Genomic DNA, 5,715 nt, shown 5'->3' with positions numbered 1-5,715 from the left:
TTCATACAACAGAATATACAGACACACAGAATAAGATAAATCTTAGAAGGCATAATGTTGAGGGAGAAAAAAGAAAATGCAAAGGGAAAACAATAAACTGCCATTTATATAATATTTTAAAACAAGAAAAACTACACTCTGTTTTTAGGGTGGTAAATGCACAATGCAGAGGGAGGAAGTGATTACCGGAAAAGTGAGGAGAGTGGCTCCCTCTGGAGGAGGGAGGAATCCGTAAACAGGGAGGTCACAGAAGTGGCTCCCAAGATGTTTACATGGATGGTTATTTTACATTAATTCACATGCTGTATGTTTTATACATTTTTCTATATGTATGTCATATATCACCATAAAATAGTTGTGTGTTTTTATAACAGAAAAAAAATTTACGTAAGAAGAAATTTAGGAAATTTCTTAAATTTTGATTGGTTGACCAATCAAAAAAGTCCAACATTATCTCAAGGTGTTTCAGAATTATAGAACAGAGAAAGAAGGGGACAGACTATTTAATGAAGAGGAAAAGCCACATAACAGAGAGTAACTTTGATGAGTTACTTAACTTCTCTATGCCTCAGGTTTTAAAAGCACAAATTTCCAAAGATATTATGAGGACTATGGCTATGGAACAGAAATGTTTACAAGTTGTAGTGATTTTACAGTCTCTGAGTTGTAAGATTATATATAAGATTGTAAGTAGCCAGTCTTACAATCTCTGAGTTATAAGATGGTAGAATTTTTTTCTTTTTGCCTCCTTAGTCACATAAGGAACCTCTAGTGTTTAAAGGAACATTTTAAAAAATGCATAAATGGTAGGGAAGAACAGAAATGGTGTAAGTGTAACTCCAGGGCATGGTCAAACTGGCTCAGATACTGGAGCACTAATAAATTCAACATTATTTACATTACCTGTCTCCTGGGCTTCATGTTTATGGTTTAAGAAGAAAAAACACCATTTAAGGAGGTTACTTTTTTTAAGCTTGCCTAACCTTCTTTTCTAATAGTTAGATTATTTATGGTCAATTTACTTTATTTCATAAGAAGCCCAGAAGACTGCCTCTTGAAATTTTAGTTACAGAAATAACTGCAGCTGGATATTATGATAAAATACTTTGAAAGCACCTGGGAAGGAAATCATATTATTAGGAGAAAATGTCCTATTTGATACATATCCCAGAGAAAGCCAGGCTGACATTGCTGTATTATGTTCTCTAAAGAATAGTATAAACTGACTTCCAAATAAAGAAAATAATACTGTTGACTATGAGTTGAATACTTCTAAATTTTTCTTTTGGGAAATATGTACAGACCTCTATTAACCTTCAATCCATCCACTTAGTCTGTTCTTCTGACTCCCCTGTTAACTATTCCAGGCTTTTTGCTGACCTACTAACCCATCAACTTGCCACTGGGTCTTGTTAGACTGTCTTTCCCTTCTGAACTCTCTCCCAGGTCAGCTTATTTACTCTTCAAGGACCAGTGCAAGGCCTACTTCCTATGTGACCTTTCCCTGACCACTCAGGTTCCCAATATTCTCTTTGCTAACATAGAGAACACCTCTTGACAAGAGCACTCATGTGTATTGGTTTCCTGGGGCTGCTTTTAACAAATAACACAGGGTGGACGGTGTACACAACAGAAATGCATTTTCTCACAGTTCTGGGGCTGGAAGTCCAGATCAAGGTGAGGACAGGGTTGATTTCATCTCAGAACTCTCTCCTAGGCTTACATATGGCCACCTTCTCTTTTTGTCTTCACTGCCTGTGTGTCTGTGTTCTAATCTCCTCTTCTTATGAACTCCTAATCTTGTGGACTGGAGCCCACCTGAACGACCCCACTTTAGCTTAATTACCTCTTTAAAGAAACTGTCTCCAAAGATACTACACGTGGACACTTCACCTTGCTGTTTTATATGGTTTCTGAATGTTTATTATCTGCATACCCTTAAAAAGATGAAAAGCTGGGAGGATTGGAATCAAACACTATGTTTCTTTTAACCCTTGGCAGCACATGGCAGTAAGAAATGGATGTCAGTGTCTTTTGAAGGAGTGGCTGACCTCTCCAGCTGCAACTTATTCTTTAAGCCCATCGTTACCTCAGGTGATACCCTCCTTCTCAATATTAATGTTGCCTGCTTTAGAGCATTACTGACTGTATAGGTTAGAAATCATAGAATGGTGAGTTGGATGTGGCTAGAGCTTTATCTGGAGGAAGCAGCAGGAATCAAAGAGGAGCATGTGCTCACCCAACAAGGGACTGTACAGAATGGATATGTGATTTGGTAGTGAACTAAGACTCTCCAGTAATTACCTCCCCAATTTATTTTATGTTCTATCATGTTCCAAAGTATGTAAAGAAACTAACAAAAAAAAACCCACCATACTGATTTCTTAAAATGGGATTCCAAGATCTAGAGGAAGCCTTTTTTAGGATAAAGCTCCACATTTTTATTGCTGTTCTATTGATTACTTCTATTGGAAACTGAAACCAGAAGGCTTTAAGTAAAATCTTAACAATATTTTGTTATTTATAGGGTTTGGTTGGGTGATGGAAGTGCCACTCTGATAGGTGAGGGGCTAAGACAAGTGAGAGTAGCTTACTTGCCACTGCCCTCTGCCCCAGTTTTCCAGCAAACAAATTCCTATTCATATTCTTCAGTAATCCACAACTTTTAGTTCAAATCTCTATGAATTGTAGTTTATTTAAAATCTTGCTGCCCCTAATTGATTATGAGACGCTGGCGTAAGAAGAGTCTCATTCGTGGTCAAATGAACATAGTGGAATGATGAGATTCTGAAAGGCTCAATAGATCAGCAAAATCACAAGTTATTGAACTAACTGTGACCTACATTCTGGAGCAGAGTAACTTTACTTCATTTACTTAATCGGTTGCTTAATTATTATTTAAAATTTAGAACTCTTTCCTTTCATCTACTTGGACATGATCTTCATAGAATAATCTTACTCAGATTGAAATCCTGCTCCATGCAAGAATGCATCCTTCTTTTGAGACTTCATAATATATTCACTACCTATGTCACTAAATATTTGATCAGTGATCCAAAAAAGGCTCAGTGCCTTTATAAGCCACCTTTCCATCTAAGGGTCATTCTCTCATAATGCATAGAAGAATGCCTTCTTGAGTATGACACTGATTCCAAACAGACTTCTAGGCACTGATTTTTATGCAAAATAGTAGACTAACAGCAGGCACTCAGGGATGTAACTACTTAATTGCAATACCTGCTCCATCACTTAGTAGTTGTGTGACCCTGGGCAAGCTACTTAAACTTTCTGGGTCTCAACTTCCTCATGTGTTACATGAGGTAAAAAAGAGTACCTACCTCATAGGGTTGCTGTGAGAAGTAAGTGACAATAGATGGGTCAGAGTCACCACTTTATTCATAAAGTGCTTATTAAAAATGCCTGGCACTCAGCAAATTGCCCCTTGTGACACTGACCTTTCACTTAGGGTGATAACCTACGTGCAGTCAAGTCCTAAGGCTTCTGCTGTCAGTTGCTCCTTGTTCCAAGCCCAAGGGAAGCCCTACCCATTTTCTTCCCCAGATCACCTCCTAAGATCATAAATGAGGTCGGACATCCAATTTACAAGTTATTTCCTCATTCCTGCTCCCTTTTTTTCTTGTTTGTGTGCTCATCTGTTTATGATGCCTGGGAAGCCTGCCAGGACCCTAGAGGAGGATGAGGGATGGAGACAGAAACAGGAGCTTGGAAATTAGACTCCGTGCCCAGGGATTACCAGGGGTCTCCTTGAGGCATTAGCTTGGCTTTGAGTCCTAGGCACATGCTTGGGGTCTCTTATGTATTTATTAACACTTCTACACACTTCTTCTACCAAGATGTTCCTCTCTAGATGACTGTAAGGTGGGGACAGAGTCACCATTTTATGTCAAAGTTCTAAGGCTATTTATGCTCTGTTAAAAAAAGAAAAGGAGTTTCAGACTCTGGGACTTTGGAAGGGCTAAGCAATGATGATTAAATAAATAATGGCCTGTTTAGTTAAAACAGCGGCCTGGTTTTTTTTTTTTTTGCAGAACAAAGTATCATACAATGAAAGTTCAGTTACAATAAGATTTTTTTTAAAGAAATACTTTCTATAAATAGAAAAACTGACATAACATTTCCTAGCAGAAAAAATATGCTAAATATGTTTAATTCAGTGAAGGAAAGGTGATTTTAAAGTTAGAAACAATAATAATGCTCCTTCACATTTGAACCCTTTATAGTTTTGAAATGCTTTTTCATATGTTATCTGAATTAACACCGAATTAACAGAAGGCAGCACTGGTCCTGACACACTGCAGATGAGAGAGTTCAAATCTAAATTCATGCACAATTATATCCCAAGTTGTCTGACTCCCGGCCCAGTGCTTTTTCCACTAAACCTCACTGCAAGTGAGATGGGGGAAAAAATGGAGTAAGATAAATGATAATCTCAGTCAAGGCATTACTCCGTTTAAAGGTAAGAATCTCACAATTCAGTATATAAGTACCCTAATGGCTCACACAAATCTAAGGGCTCTTCAGAAACTCTTATAAGAAACGTCTTCTGTTAGAAATTTTCCTTCCAACACCTTGAACATACGCGGGCTTTCTTGTGATAATCGTATCCACCCTACTGCAGAACTGCTGTAGGAATTTAAAGCCATTAAGAAACGCTGTGAGTATAGTAATCCCCACTTACCCACAGGGGATACATTCTAAGGCCCCCCGGGTGGATGCCTGAAACCACGGAGGTACCACACAGTTGACACACAGTTTTTTCCTACACATACGTACCCATGATAAAGTTTAATTTGTTATTAGGCACAGTAAGAGGTTAACAGCATTAAATAACAATAAAACAGAACCATTACATCAGCACAGTGTAATAAACGTTATGTGACTGTGGTCTCTCTCTCTCTCTCCTTTAAAAAATTTTAATGTAAGGTACTCACCCTTCCTCTCCTGATGCTGTGAGATGATGAAATGCCCACGTGAGGAGGAGACGTGTATGACGCAGCGTTGTGACGTATCACTAGGCGACCACTGACCCTCTGACGCTGCTACGTCAGGAGGAGGCTCGTCCGCTTCTAGGCTGCGCTTGGCCGCAGGTAGCTGAAGCCGCTCAGAAGCCGCGGATAAAGGGGAATCACTGTATTACCCGTGGTTGCTAAGGTTACAAAGTAAAAGATCTTATGTGCTGCTCTGTGCTTCAGGAGGGCTTTTCTGATAAGACTCATAATTCAGCCTGTTCTGCTTATAAAGGAGTTTAAGAACCATGTGTGCTCATATTGGTTGAATAAAAACAGATAAGCCAGTAAGAATGCAAACCAAGAAAAAATTCCCTTCTAAGAATTCTTGCTAATAAATATGTTTGAAACGTGTTTCATTTTAAATTAGGAAATTGCAAAACTGTGATCTAGTTAAGAAAAGATAATTTTATTCTTTGAAAACTTAGTCACTTTTGTGACATAGAAGCCTTTCCTAAGGTTTTCAGCAGTGTATGTACTTAGACCTTTTATATCAGGCAGCTGCTAACTGGCTTCCAATGATCCCCCAGCCCCTGGGATTGTGTAATCACCTACTTTGAATGTTGGCTGACCCAGTGACTTGCTTCTAATAAAGAGAATACAGCAAAAGTGATGGATGTCATTTTGGAGATGAGATTATAAAAGACAGTGACTTCTCTCTGGTGCACCCGCTCCTCTCTGATTCTAT

Source organism: Manis javanica, chromosome 12, assembly GCF_040802235.1.
Source record: "Manis javanica isolate MJ-LG chromosome 12, MJ_LKY, whole genome shotgun sequence".
Classification (NCBI taxonomy): domain Eukaryota; kingdom Metazoa; phylum Chordata; class Mammalia; order Pholidota; family Manidae; genus Manis; species Manis javanica.
Note: the sequence above shows the minus strand (reverse complement) of the source record.